Source organism: Mauremys mutica, chromosome 9, assembly GCF_020497125.1.
Source record: "Mauremys mutica isolate MM-2020 ecotype Southern chromosome 9, ASM2049712v1, whole genome shotgun sequence".
NCBI lineage: Eukaryota > Metazoa > Chordata > Testudines > Geoemydidae > Mauremys > Mauremys mutica.
In genome coordinates this window covers 94,250,503-94,266,337 of record NC_059080.1, presented here as the reverse complement: position 1 = coordinate 94,266,337, position 15,835 = coordinate 94,250,503, and the positions used below count along the sequence as shown (strand labels likewise).

Sequence of the window (15,835 nt, the reverse complement as noted above, 5' to 3'; positions counted from 1 at the left end):
TCATCTGGCACCCGCCAGACAAAAAGGTTGGGGACCACTGCTCTAGTGGGAGAGGGGGGTGTACAAACAGGAATGAGTAATGAGCAATTGAGAGGTGATTTTTACCTCTGTAGGGCATTGGTGAGACTAGTATTAGAATACTGCATCCAGTTCTGGTGTCAACATTTTAAAAAAAGGATGTTGAAAATTTGAGGAGGGTGCAGAAAAGAGTCACAAAAGTGATTCAAAGGCTGTAGAAAATGCCTTACAGTGAGAGACTTAAAGGACTCTGACTATTTAGATTGCCAAACAGAAGCCTGAAGCCTGGTCTACACTAGGCGTTTAAACCGGTTTTAGGAGCGTAAAACCGATTTAACGCCACACCCGTCCACACTGAGAGGCCCTTTATATCGATATAAAGGGCTCTTTAAACCGGTTTCTGTACTCCTCCCTAACGAGAGGAGTAGCGCTAGTATCGGTATTACCATATCGGATTAGGTTTAGTGTGGCCGCAAATCGACAGTATTGGCCTCCGGGCGGTATCCCACAGTGCACCACTGACCGCTCTGGACAGCAATCTGAACTCAGATGTAGTGGCCAGGTAGACAGGAAAAGCCCCGCGAACTTTTGAATATTTCCTGTTTGCCCAGCGTGGAGCTCCGATCAGCACGGGTGGCGATGCAGTCTGAAATCAAAATAAAAAAAGAGCTCCAGCATGGACCATGCGGATGTGATCGCAGTAAGGGCAGGCAAATCTGTTTTATCAGCGCTCCGTTACAGAAGACAAAATTCAAAATCATTTTTAAAAAATCTCCAGACAGACGCCATAGCAGGGACTCAGCGCACTGCTGCGTGACAAGCGTAACGGAAAGCCAAAGAATCAAATGGACGCTCATGGACTGGAGGACTCAAGCTATCCCACAGTTCCTGCAGTATCCGAAAAGCATTTGCATTCTTGGCTGAGCTCCAAATGCTTCTAGGGTCAAAAACAGTGTCCGCGGTGGGTCAGGGCATAGCTCGGCAATTTACGCACCCCCCCCCCCACCCCCAGAAGTGAAAGGGAAAACAATCCTCTCTTGACTCTTTTACATGTCACCCTATCTTTACTGAATGCTGCAGATAGACGCGATGCTGCAGCACTCAACACCAACATCCTTGCTCCCCCCCCGCCATGGGTGGCTGATGGTACAATATGACTGATACCCATCGTCATCATCAGCCTATTGGCACATGGGGCAGTGCAAAAGGACTGGTAACCATGCCGACTAGCATCCGTTAGGTCTATCAAGGGCGCCTGGCCCTAATTTTTCCTGGTAGATAGTGCAGTATGGCTGGTAACCGTCCTCATCATAGCAACAGGGGGCTGAGCTCCATCAGCCCCCACCCTTCATGTGTAAAGAAAAGATTCAATTGCCCCTGGACTAGCAGCGTGATGCTGGGCTCCTCTCCTCCACACTTCTTAATGTCCTGTCTGGACTATCATAGCAGCTGGAGGCTGCCTTCCACTTATTTCTCACTAACAAGTCACTGTGTCTTATTCCTGCATTCTTTATTACTTCATCACACAAGTGGGGGGACAATGCTACGGTAGCCCAGGAAGGCTGGGGGAAGAATGGAATCAACAGGATTCCATTCTGCTGGATCTGACACAGAGCAGCTGTGCTCTCTGGTTCTATGATACAGTGGTTCTCTAGTACACTTGCCCAAATTCTAGACAGGACTAATTCTATTTTTAGATACCAAAAAGGAGGGATTGACTCAGGGAGTCATTCCCAATTTTGGCTTTTGCGCCCCTGGCTAAGAGCAGCCAGGGGCACTTATGACAGCAACAGATGGTGCAGTGCAAAAGGACTGGTAACCATGATCATCTTTTTACCAATTTATGGATTGGTAGATGGTACAGTATGGCTGGTAACCATCTCTGCTGTCATGCAAAAGCATGCTGCTGTGTAGCGCTGCTGAATCGCCTCTGTCAGCGGCATCTAGTACACATACGGTGACTGTCACAAAAGGCAAAACAGGCTCCATGATTGCCATGCTATGGCATCTGCCAGGGCAATCCAGGGAAAAAAGCCGCGAAATGCTTGTCTGCCGTTGCTTTCCCAGAGGAAGGAGTGACTGACGACATTTACCCAGAACCACCCGCGACAATGATTTTTGCCCCATCAGGCACTGGGATCTCAACCTGGAAATTCCAAGGGGCGGGAGAGGCTGCGGGAACTATGGGATAGCTACGGAATAGCTACCCACAGTGCAACGCTCCAGAAGTCGATGCTAGCCTCGGACCGTGGACGCACACCACTGATTTAATGTGTTTACTGTGGCTGCGCGCACTGGATTTTATACAATCTGTTTTACAAAACCGGTTTATGCAAATTCGGAATAGTCCCGTAGTGTAGACGTACCCTGAAAGGTGACTTAATTACAATGCATCTTCACGAGGAGGAAATGCCAGGCACTAAAGGGCTCTTTAATGTAGTGAAGAAAGGCAGAACAAGAACCAAAAATGGCTGGAATCTGAAGCCAGACAAATTCAAATTAGAAGTAAGGCATACATTTTTAACAGTGAGGATGATTAACTATTGGAACAAACTGCCAAGGAAAGTGGTAGATTTTCCATCTCTTGATGCCTCCAAACTAAGACTTGGATGGCTTTCTACAAGGCATGCTTTAGTCAAACACAAGTTATTAAGCTCAATACAGAGGTAACTGTGTGAAATTTAGTGGCCTCTGATGTATCTGAGGCCATATTAGATGATCTGGCCTTAATATCTATGAATCTAAGATATACATACAGAATGATGGGTTTTAAATTAGCTGTTACCACTCAAGAAAGAGATATTGGAGTTACTGTGAATAGTTCTCTGAAAACTTCTGCTCAAATCACAGCAGCAGTCAAAAAAGGTTAACAGTACACTAGGAACTATTAGGAAAGGGAAAAAATAAGAGACAATGTCATAATGCCACTATATAAATCCATGGTATGTCCACACCTTGAAGGATATAGTGGAACTGGAAAAAGTTCAGAAAAGGGCATCGAAGATGATGAAGGGTATGGAAAAGCTTCCATCTGAGGAGAAACTAAAAAGATTAGAGTTGTGCTATTTATGCTTTCATACAATATACAAAATCAGAGGTCTCCATCACAGGAGGTGATGGATCTCATCACTGTGGGGAGAAGATTCTGTGCAGGCAGAGCTCCGATCCAGCAGAAGAAATGCTGACATCTATGCAAAGATCACTTGTGGAATGGGGGAGAAGGGCTACACGAGGCACACACAGCAGTGCCGTGTGAAAATCAAAGAACTTCGCCAAGCGTACCAGAAGGCAAGGGAGGCAAACAGTCATTCTGGTGCTGAACCCCTCACATGCTGGTTCTACAACAAGCTGCATGCAATTTTCAGGGATGACCCTACCAGCACTCCCACAAGCAACGTGAACACCTCACAGGTGTGTGTGATTCTCGGGACAACAAGAAGGATGATATGGTGGATGAGGAAGAGGAGGAGAATGGGATCCATTCTCCCTAAGAGCCAGGAAAAATTTTGAAACCTGGAGTCCTGTGGGTTGTAGGACATCACGGTGACTGATTGTGATACTGGAAAAGGCACCTCTGGTGAGTATACAATTACAATCAAAGTCCAGTTAAACTTTAGCAGGCACACACATTCAGTGGTATTGCATGTTTACTGTGAAGAAAAAGCGAGGTGCTGTGGTTCTCTGCTTACAAGAGGTCACTCCAGTTATGCAGAGGGTGGACCCCAGAAAAGACTGTTTATGTTGGCTGGGATAGCCTGGGAATCCTCCATTGATATCTCTAGGAAACTTTCATGGAGGTACTCTGCAATCCTTTGCCGAAGGTTTCTGGGCAGGGCAGTCTTCTTTCTTCCACCATGGTAGGACACTTTCGGACGCAACTCCTGAATTAATTCTGCTGGCATCATTGCGGTACACAGGATAGCAGCATAAGGACTGGCTCTATACCCAGACGCTTGCAGCATCTCCTTCCTTTCAGCCTCTGTTTCCCCTATGTGATATCAGTCTCCTGAGGGTAACAGGGGAAGTTCTCATTAAAAGTACTCTTACAAGAAAAAAAGGGCATGTAGACCCCCCACACACACATTCCGGATCGCCAAACCACGCAGCCGCTAATGTGCCTTTACTGTGCTCAGCAAGGGTCGGCAAGTAGTTTAAATTGGCTGACGAGACTGGGGCCCCACATGAGATTCTGCAATTTGGGAGTGAAAACGTTCTTCCCTTCCCTGTTCATAAACAGCTTCCCATGGTGCTATGGGGAAGGGCCATTGTTTCACTATCCACCTCTGCTCCCGACATGAGCATGCCATAAACTTCATTAAAAGTGTGGTCACCCATGACCCGGGCGGGCCTATCACCATGGCTGGAGCAGAAAATCAGCACAGTGAACGGTTACAGATTCTGGTTATGTTATGGCTTGCACCTAGTGTAATAAGAGTGGGTTTTTTATGAAAATGGCCTTGCTATAGAAATATTTCATTCATGTACAATGGCTCCTTTATTTTTTTTCCCCGTGACTGACAGCTAGAAATGTGTCCTTTGGCGTGTCGTCAACATCTGAAAGCAAACTTTCACCGATTAGAAGGAGGAGAAAGAGAATGCAGGAGAACATGTTCACCGAGATAATGAATGCCTCTGGGACACCTGAGAGCATGGAGGATTTCACTGTCTGAGAAGTTAGACATGGACATGGAGAGAAGGAAAGCTTCCAATGAGCAAGAGCGTGTGGCGCAGGATGAGATGCTTCGGATTATCAGAGACCAAACAGACACGTTGAGGCGTCTGGTTGAACTGCAGGAACAGAAGCAGGAGGGTAGAGTCCCTCTGCAGACCCTGGTGGACAGCCAGCCAGCATTGCCTGGCTCAGAAGCACACCCCCCTCCAAGCGTTCCCTGAGGCATGGGCAAAAAGTCCATTATCCCTTTCACTTAACTCAGGGGGAGGGCACAAGGAACAGAAGGCATCCATTCACAGACCTTTGATGGTCTGGAATGCGGTATTATGTTACACAGCTGAAAATGTTTCTCCCGTTCCAACTTTACAACCCCTTTTCCCCAAGGTTACCTTTTTTTTTCCTGTTTTCCCTCTTTACTTATGTTTGTTAAATAAAGTAAATGGATTTGAGAAATAAATGTTCTTTATTGAGTAGAAGCAGTGGGCTTGGGTATGGGGTTGGCTTTACAGGGAAAGTGATACAACCCAGGTGACGTTTTGGGAAAGCACAATGCAGACAAGCAACTCACATTACTGTGACTCAATATTGAAATGGCTTTTCAAAGCCTCGCGGATACGCAGCGCCCCTTGCTGTGCTCTTCTTATTGCCCTGGGGTCTGGCTGCTAAAAAATGGCTGCCATGCGATCTGTCTCAACTGCCCACCCCTGCAGAAAATTTCCCCCCCCTTTTTTTCCCACAGATATTATGGAGCATGCAGCAGGCAGCTATAACCATGGGGATGTTCTCTTCACTAAGGTCCAACCTTGTTAGTAAACTTCTCCAGCGCCCTTTCAAATGACCAAAGGCACATTCAGCCACCATTCTGCACTTGCTGAGCCTGCTGTCCAGACGGCCGGTGTATGGCTTCAAGATCCCGGGGAGGAAGGGGTAGACTGGGTCCCCCAGGATAACTACAGGCATCTCAGTGTCGTCAATGATCATTTTGTGGTCTGGAAAGTCCTGGATTGCAGCCTTTTGAACAGACCTGAGTTCCTAAAGATGTGCGCGTCATGAACCTTTTCTGACCATCCTACGTTGATGTTGGTGAAACGCCTCCTGTGATCCATCAGCACTTGCAACACCATTGAAAAGTATCCCTTTTGGTGTATGTATTCTTTGGCAAGGTGGTCTGGTGCCAAGATGGGGAGGGATAGCTCAGTGGTTTGCGCATTGGCCTGCTAAACCCAGGGTTGTGAGTTTAATCCTTGCGGGGGCTACTTAGGGATCTGGGGCAAAAACAGTACTTGGTCCTGCTAGTGAAGGCAGGGGGCTGGACTTGATGACCTTTCAAGGTCCCTTCCAGTTCTAGGAGATAGGATGTCTCCATTAATTTAATTAAAAAAAAAAAAATTTAATATGCGTGCCATCTATCGCCTCACCACAATCAGGGAACCCCATTGTGGCAAAACCATCCACTATGTCCTGCACATTTACCAGACTCACTACCCTTTGTAGCAGAAGTCGATTAATGGCCCTGCACACTTGGAGCACAGCAGCTTCCACAGTTGATTTACCTACTCCAAATTGATTCCCCGCTGACCGATAACTGTCTGGCATTGCAAGCTTCCAAATAGCGATCGCCACTCGCTTCTCTACTGTCAGAGCAGCTCTCATTTTTGTGTTGCTGAACTGCAGGGCAGGGGAAAGCTCTGCACAAAGGTCCTGGAAGGTGGCCTTCCACATTCGAAAGTTCTGCAGCCACTGCTCGTCATCCCATACCTGCAAAATGATGCAGTCTCACCAGTCAGTGCTTGTTTCATGGGACCAGAAATGGCACTCGGAGTGGAGCTGCTCTGTGACTGCCAGCAGCAACTGTGAATTGTTTTTTTTTCAGTGGTTTGCAGCAGGGCTGCTTGCAGGACATCGCTATGTTCCGCGTGGCGGACCCTACTTCGGCTCTGCTAATACTGCAGGAGAAGGCACAAAGTGTTTGAGATAATCACAGCAGGAGTGCACATCTGAGAAGGCTCCATGCTTCTGGGGTTATGGTGTACACATGGCAGTTTTAAGGCATGAAAACCGCTGAGTTGTTTGACGTTGAACACAATGCATCATGGGATGCTGATGCAATGTTCCCATTCTCCCCTGCAACAATGTTTTGGTCCCATGAGGCATTGCACAAACTTTCCAAAACACACTATGGTAAGTTGCACTTTAGGATCGCTACCCACCATGCACTGCTTTGTGCATCAATGCAGGCGCTGCTAGTGAGGACGCACTCCATCGAGACAATGAGCATGGTATGGCCACGCACAATCGACTTAATTCGGAGCTTGAGGTCAAATTAGACAAGGGCTACTTAATTTTGTAGTGTTGACAAGCTCTAAGTGACTTAGTAGCCTTAGTCCTATTTTCAAAAGTGACTTATAAACCTAATGGGACTTAGGGTCCTGAGACACTTAGGTGCCTTATACTCTGTTCCAAGATTTGCAACGTAGCTTTGGACAAGTAAGTTAACCTCTTTGTGTCGCAGTTGTCTCCGTGTATGAAGTGGGAATTAGTAATACTTACTTCACAAAGGTGTTGGTAGGCTTCATTTAGTCCTTTTTGTGTGTGTGTTTGAGAATGTACAATGTCAGCTGAATTCTGACTGCCACAGATGTAAATGTTGTTTCGAATAACCCACAGAGATGCCCCAGTTCATCTTGTTTTCCATTATGGTAACAAGGTCATGTTGAAATCTTCCATATGATTATGAAGGCTCATATAAAGAAGTTTCCTGGAGAGCAACATCTGTTACCTGGTGATAATAGTGATTCAAACAAAGGGGTGGCTTCCTGGAAAGAAACCACAGTCAATCTCATGGAATGAATCACATGACCCAGCAAGCTCATTTGGAAATAGAAACAATATTCTGTAGGTGGCACAAATAGTGCTGGAGACTCACAACATACATTATTTTGTGGTGTTGTGAAGGGATGTACCGTTTCAAGCAGCCAGGCAATGGAGAAGATTTGCTCTCATTTCCTCTCCCATTCCCCAAAGTCAACCTGTACTACGATCTATATCAAAAGCTTTTCTGCTTGGTGGTGAAACTGAGGCAGAGGTGGGTGTCACAGCTGTAATGGTCCCAGAGGACCGGTACACCCTGTCACAGATGCACTTTGCATGCTCTAGGAGTATTTAATTAATGTGTCCCACACATGTGAACTCAATTGTCCACTAACCTCTAACAGATAGAACTGCAGTTCAGACAGACCTCTCCAGAGGGATATTATTTAATATTAATTAGCTTGACAGTTTATGAGCCATATTCATGCACCATGTCAGCAGACTTTCACCAGAGCTTAATTTTGTTTCACTGATTTTTATTACACACAAACACTTTGGGCCACATTCAATATTGGTGTAATATCCTTCACTTTAGTGTGTCAAGCTCGGAAATCATCTTGGTCTTACTGCTTCACCTGTAGATTCCAACTGGCTTCTGTTGTTCTTTACTGAAGATAGAAATCTACCTTACTCCAAATACAACAATTGTAACAATTATTAGGGGGATGCCAGCATGTTTATTAAGAATAGGAGATAAACTCAATTGAGTTTACCTGAAACTGCACAATCAAGCTGAAGATGGAGAATTCCAGTTCTGTCAAGTTCCACAGACACTTGATATATAAGTTACAAGCATTGCCACATATACATAAATCCCTTCTTGAATGTTTTGGACACAACAATAATATTGAGCCAAATTCTTCAGTGCTTAATTGAACAGAAGTGGGAGTTTTGTTGAATTAGGGACTGCAGGATTTAGCTCATTGTCTTTGGCTTACATGGCTGCAGATGTTGTTGATGGTTATAAAGCTTTCAGTGAACTTTCATGCTTTAGTCCACAAATTGACTGCCACGGGAAAGGCTTGCTTTGAAAAAAAAAGAACTTTCATTTATTTTTTTATGAACATTGCTATAGTACTCCTCTGAGGGTATTTATATAAAATACAGAGTACAATGCAAAAGAGGAAAAGATGCTTGGACTCAGCAGAGAGAAACTTCAGGTTGAATTTCTGCAGATTACAATAATTTCTTCCTGCTTTTCTTTTCTAAATGAGGAAGTGAATTTGATTAATTTAAAGGGCATACAAGTCTGATTAGGATGAAATAAGAAAAGGTGAATTTAGAATGAATATCGGGGGGGGCGAGGAGTAGTTTCCCTTCCCAAGGGTAGGAGTGGAAGCCCTATTGCTTCAGACATTTAAAGCTAGACTGCATAAAGCACTGCAACATTTACTATGGAGAATTATCCTGCATTGGCAGGAGGAGAATGGACTAGGTGACTAACAGAGTTTTTGTCTGTAACTTGCATAATATTTATCATTGAGAGCACCAGCTCAAGCAAGGGTAACATGAACAGTTCTAAGTAAACCTCTGCATACAACCAGCCAGTCTTTTGTTTCCCCTAGTCCCGCCCCTACACAGGCAGCAGGGATGAAGGTGGGATGCGGGCTCTGCATCACTAGAGAATCCCCCCACAATGGCCTAGAGGAAATTCTGGGTCATTGTCTGTAGTTTTCCATTGTCTTTTCCAAAAGTACTGAATAAAATCATCCCAGAATGTTTGTATGTGGATAGGTGGAATTTCTCATTTGAATTTAAAAAAATCAACCAACCAACCATATATGCTCTGAAATATAAGGAGAGAATCTTCATAGAACAAAACAGGATGGAAGACACTCGCATCTAGGAGATTTACTACAGAAAAGCCAGTTGCATTTCAGTTAATATATTCTTAGACAATATAGATTATTTGCCACCAACAATATCTACAGACAGAATAAGGAAATCTCTCTCTCTTTCTTTAGATCTGTCTATCAAAATTCAAGAAATGTGTTCCTGCATTGGACAATTGATCCATATAGTGGCTAGAACACTTATATTTATTTAATTCTGTCTTCTTTTACTACAAAGAAATTGAACTGAGAAAAATTTAGCCTGCTTTCACAAAGCAATTTTTTTTTTGCTGCAGAGTGCACAGTATATGTTATCTGCCAGGGAAAGAAACAGGCCATTTAAATTCAGGCAGTGTAGCATCTCCAGGCTGAAAAGCTATTTTTATCTTCACTTGTAGCTTAATTTAGAAACTGAGCAGTTGAGGTCTTTTTTTTTTTTCCCCCCCACAGACTGGATTTTTCTTTTATAATGACTTTAGATATCCATGTGTGAGGCAACTGAATAGAATAAAAGTGGTGTATCCTAAGCTTCAAGGTCATGAATGTACAGCTAAATAAAGCAGATTTATAGAAATATATATACATGACATACACACACACAAATTAGATTACATTGATGTACAATATTTCAAGCATCACATGCTAATTTGCCAGCTTGCAGACTGCACCTAATTTTGTATACATTTATGCAATATCTTACACAGATCATTTTTTTTATGTACAGAGTGCTGTAATTGTATACAACCCTGTACAACATCCAGAGAAAGAAAAAAAATATGCTCTAAGGGCTTCCAGGAGGAGGAGTATTTATGAGAAGTGTACTGATTCTGTGCACCGATTTTTTCCAAATCAGCTTCTTGATATTTGGCTTTGTTTATGAGGTGGCCACAGGCATTCAGAGGCTCAGTTCTTCAGAGATGAAGCTCAACACCAAGAAATGCAGATTTGAATCTGTTAGGTGATTGCAATGTTTGAATGCATTACAATTCTTAATATAAAAAGTCTGCTCGTAATTCCAAGAAGGCTCGTGTAAACAGCAGTGATCTTAAAATTGCATGCTCGGTGTCACTCAGAACTCATCTATAGAAATTCAATATTATTCTATTGTAAAACTTGGATCTAGCTAAATTTTAAGCTCCACTTGTTCAAATTTAGCAAAAAATGGGCCTGCAAAGTGCTGTTGTGGTGCAATAGCAAGGAACACATAGGAGCATGAATGGTTGCAACAGAAATAATTATATTATTAATAACTTTAATATGGAAGAGTTCACACAGCTTTACTAAGAACAATGCTAACCACTGATTTTTCAGTTTGCTGGCTGTTAAAAAAAAAAAATTAAAAACATCCCCAAAAAACCAAAACTTTTGGGTGAATCTGAAACTAATTTTTTTTTACTTTTTTGTAAACTTTTCAGTTAAAATTGTTTTGGGTCAAATAAAATGTTTTGTTTCAATTTTGAGCATTAAATAAAATTGAAGGATATTTCAAAATAAAAACTCATTTCAAATTGAAATGTTTCATTCTGAAATGTCAAAATGTAATGTTTGGACTTAATTTTTTTTCCCCTGACATGACCAATGTAGTAAAATTGACACACATTTTTTAAATGTTTCAGTGTCACTGAATCTACTTTTTTATTTTTTATTTTTATTTTTTGAGTGTAGTGAGTGAAACTTTCAACATTAATTCTTCACATGCCCTGCAGCACACAAACATATCTTTTTTTAAGTCTCTGAAGTTTTAACTAATGATTCTTGAATCTTTTGATCCATTCAGCAGAGTGCTGACTTTCACACACATACTTTTTGAGACTGCTTGAGCATTTGTTGGAAAGTGGGAAAGGTAATTTTGCTGAAGCGGTCTATGAAAAATCTTACAGTTGCAAGTGGAGGTTTCTGCTTCTCTTTGCTATTTCACTATTATGACAGCTGAAAGTAAAGGCTTCCACTCCGCTGCTTTTAAACTTGGGGTGAGGAAAGGTTTAAAAAAAAAGAAAAACACAACCTGGGCATGTTTAGTCTTGAGAAAAGATTGAAGGCAAACCTAATAAGTCTTCAAATATGTTAAAGACTTTTATGAGGAGGATGGTGATCAGTTGTTCTCCGTGTTCACTAAAGGTAGGACAAAAAGTAATTAGCTTAATCTATAGCAAGAGAGATTTAGGTTAGATATTAGGGAAAAGTTTCTAACTATAAGGATAGTTAAGCACTGAAGTAGGTTAGGCTGTAGAGTCCCCACCACTGGAGGTTTTGAAGGACAGGTTAGACAAACATCTGTCAGGAATGGTCTATGTATACTTGGTCCTGCCTCAGCCCAGGGATGAGAACATCATAATAATAATGGTATTAGATACAGACATGTCAAGGCTCACTCATTGGGTGTGAGATTCACTCATTAGCATGCTGTCTCACTCTCGCACACATTCCTAAGCTTATCTCACTCATTTGGAGTAAATATATAAAGATGTAAAATATTTTTACTCAGACACTGCTAATGAACTAATGAGCATATCAGTTGAAGGAATGGAAGTACCGGACACACGAGAAGCCACCAAAGATGAACGCATTGCATTCAAGAAGTTCATTAATAGAATTGTGCAAAATTATAACAAGAAACCAAGAAGGATGTAGATGTAGTGCTTCACAGAAGGCATGAGTAGCCAATTTTAATTTGTGTGATGATTTTAAAACATGAGTTAAATCTAATAAAATGATCATAAAACATTTTTCAGTTTTTAGTATGGTGCCATACAGCCCACCTTCATCCTCACGGTCTCACCCTCATTGGCCCTGACACACACACCCTGTAAATTTGAACACCCCCCCTAATTTCAATTCCTGGGGAAAACTGTGAACATTTCTCTCATCAAAGGCTTTATCTGAAAATGATAGTAGGAGAAATCTTCAGTGCTTATGTCTTCTTATTTTAGGCACAAAGGTATGCTGTTGGGAGGCAGGATTCTATTTATTTGTCTTTTTAAAAGACAGGTTAAAAAAAAAAGATTAAAAGTCATCCCAGAGGTACTGTGGAAATGTCAAGAGAGAAGTGAAATCTTATGGAACTGACGATGATATTTCTATTCTTAGAGAAACACAGGAGATATTTGAAACAATTGGCTGAATAACTCTAGAGCTTTTCAGCCTAAAATGGTAATTGATCCATTTGGAACTTTATTTCAGTCTTAATAACAGAAAGAGGGTGAGGAGGTGATGGTGACATCCAGATAGAGATTAAGTTAAGGCTAGACTTTGAGATTTGGGTTTGAGGTTGAACCAGGTCAAAGGTTCTGATTCAACAGCACCAAAATATTTTGAATTATTCTTTTGCCATTTGGGGCCAAACTCTTCCCATAAGGTTGGGATTACAGCCAGGTCTGAACCTGAACTCAATATAGGGTGACCAGACAGCAAGTCTGAAAAATCGGGACAGGGGGTGGGGGGTAATAGGAGCCTATACAAGGAAAAGACCCCAAAATCGGGATTGTCCCTGTAAAATCGGGACATCTGGTCACTCTAACTCAATAATAGGCTCCTTCTGGTTTTGGATCCAACCTAGAACAGAACTATAAGGGTGAGTTTGGTCTGGGGAATTGAAACCAAATCTCCCTAAAATTCGAAAGTGATAAAGATTTGAATTTCTGGTATTGGCTCACATTCTGCTGTTTGTAATACAAATGAAGATATTTCAAAAAACACATTGGGCCCAAATCTGTCTCATTTCACTGTTTTACAGTGTTAATCTGCCCTTATTCTGTTTGAGGATTTCTGAAAAACCCCTGCACAGCCACCCACACAGAATACTTGTCCCAGAAGCATGAGTAATCAGAGTAGGCGCTCAGGTACCACACTGATAACCATGGTATAATGCCTAAATAAGAAGATGGATAGATAGCTAGATAGATATTCCAGGGATTTCAAGAGCAGCCAGTCAGGACCTGGTTAGCACACACAAGACTTCTCTATTCCCCTTCCTGCCCTGAACGGACCTGGGGCTTGGTTATGTCTGAATGTGTGTGTATCTACTATGTTGGATGTTGTGAGTGACCTGCCCTGTGTATTTTTGCCTTAGATGTTTGTGTCTTCAGGGTGATACATTTGTACATGCTCAGCTTGGCAGACTTTCTGTCTCTCCTCTGTAGGCAGTCTGCTGTGGAGCTGGGAATTGTTTCTGCAGCTGTTTGCATCTTTTTGACCTCCCTGTCAGATACCACCATCTGCTCCATAGCGGTGGAAGCCTGGTTACCCAGTGTTTGTGTCTTTTCCCCACTGGGTTGCTACCAGCTGTCATGTACGGGTCACTCATGTGACCTTTCTCTCCCTTTTTTCTACCCATGTATGGTTATTGTAGTGGACTGTGACTTTAAGACAGGGTTTCTCAAACGGGTCACTGCTTGTGTAGGGAAAGCCCCTGGCAGGCCGAGCCGGTGTGTTTACCTGCCCTGTCCGCAGGTCCTGCTGATCACGGCTCCCACTGGCTGCGAATCGCTGCTGCGGGCCAATGGGAGCTGCTGGAAGCAGCGTGGGCCGAGGGACTTACTGGCCTCCACTTCCAGCAGCTCCCATTGGCCCAGAGCAGCGAACCGCAGCCAGTGGCAGCCATGATCGGCCGGACCTGCGGACGGGGCAGGTAAACACACTGGCCCGGCCTGCCAGGGGCTTTCCCTACACAAGCGCCGACCCCTGTTTGAGAAACCCTGCTTTAAGAGACTTGGTAGCAGTCCACACTGGGAAGTGTAGGTTGGATCCGGATAAGGTTCATCCAGTGTGATCTCTGAGTAAACTGCAGTAAAGGTCTATTTGTTGGGACCTCCTGGGTTGTGTATGTTTGTCTGATTCCAAACGGGGGACATTACACCTATGGTGCTCTCTACTCACCTCTGGTGCCTGTGCCCCTCACCAGTATTACCATTTCAAGAGGGGAGGGATCACATACAGAGTGCACTAAGCCTTCCACATGCATTTTTAGCACCGTTTTTGTGCATAAAGGTTTCAAGATGATCAAGCCTATATTTTCTTCAGGGTGCACAACAGATAAACCTATTCAAAATCCATTTTTAGAAAGATTTTTAGGTGTTGTTTCAGGACCTGTATCTCAGAAAGGGAAATCCATCAATACCTTCCCCATCGAGGAGTGGTAGGAGGACTCACAATGATGGCAGGCAGAGTGTTCTTAGAAATAGGATATGAATATGTTCAAACTTTGGAAGATGCACTTAACAAAGAGCAACAAATTGCAGGAAGGGATTGAACTGATAGTCTCCCATACACAAACTAGCTAATATCTGTATTGTGGCTGTGACTAACAACAAAGGAATAATACTCAACATTTATTTAGGGATTTTCACCCATAGAGTTCAAGCATTTTACAAAAGTGTGTAGGAATCTTTATACCCAAATTACAGATGGAGAAATTGGGGTACAGATAGGTTCATTCATGTGCTCAAGGTCATGCAGTGAGTTGATGGAAGTCCCTGAATAGTCCTGGGTCCTATGCAGTGAGACATGCTGCTGCCTCAAGTTCATGTATCCGTCTCAACCCAGTGTGGTTCTGTGTTCCCCTCTAGTGGTTGAAAAACATAGGAAGTTTGAGCCTACTACTGTCTTCAGTTAATGGTTCTATGGGTATCAAGTATTGTAATAGGAATGGATATATAACATCTGCCAGCCCCTTATCGTCTCATTTTCCTCTCTAATTTTTGCATCATTCTTACCAGTAGGTTTTCATTTGTGGAAGTGCTAGAGACACTTGGAAAACTTTAGGTTCAGATGGGGCCTCCACCGATGAAGCGCTAAAAGAGCTGTCGGATTTAAGAGAACATATTCTGTGGAAGGGATGAAGCTCTAAACAGACTGAGATGCTGTTTAAAAAAAAAAGAAAAACAAAACAAAACACCTTGGGGGGAAAAGGAGAGAGGGGGAAGCAATGTGCAGAATGTGTGGTGATAAGTGTGATACTTCTGGCCTAAGCAAAACTGTGGTAAACCATAGTAATAGGGTGCAGAAACACACGGAAAGAGACACTGCATGTACGGTATATATGCAAAGGCAACTCCATGCAGGGCGGGTGCAAGGATGTTTCGTGCCCTAGGCGAAACTTCCACCTTGTGCCCGCCCCTCCCCCACCCTAAGGCGCCCCCCTGCGGCAGCTCCCCCCGGCCCGGGGAGCTGTGTGGCAGCTTCCCGCCCCAGCTCACCTCTGCTCCGCCTCCTCCCTGAGCACACCATCGCCGCTCCACTTCTCCTGCCTCCCAGGCTTGCGGCGCCAATTAGCTGTTTGGCACCGCAAGCCTGGGAGGGAGAGAAGCAGAGTGGGGCGGCGTGCTCAGGGGAGGAGGCGGAGCAGAAGTGAGCTGGGGCAGGGAGCTGTTCCCCTGTGTGCCGCCCCCCCTTACTTGCTGCAGGCGGCCCTCCCTATGCCCCCCTGCCCCAGCTCCCTCCGCCT

The 15,835-nt window shown here is 43.6% G+C and overlaps 1 protein-coding gene across 1 annotated transcript in view; it reads left to right on the top strand.

The window, feature by feature from the left end:
- Positions 1-15,835, top strand: part of GNB4 (G protein subunit beta 4) — a 119,586-nt gene that overhangs the window by 15,407 nt on the left and 88,344 nt on the right. The gene's annotated exons all lie outside the window — the stretch shown is intronic.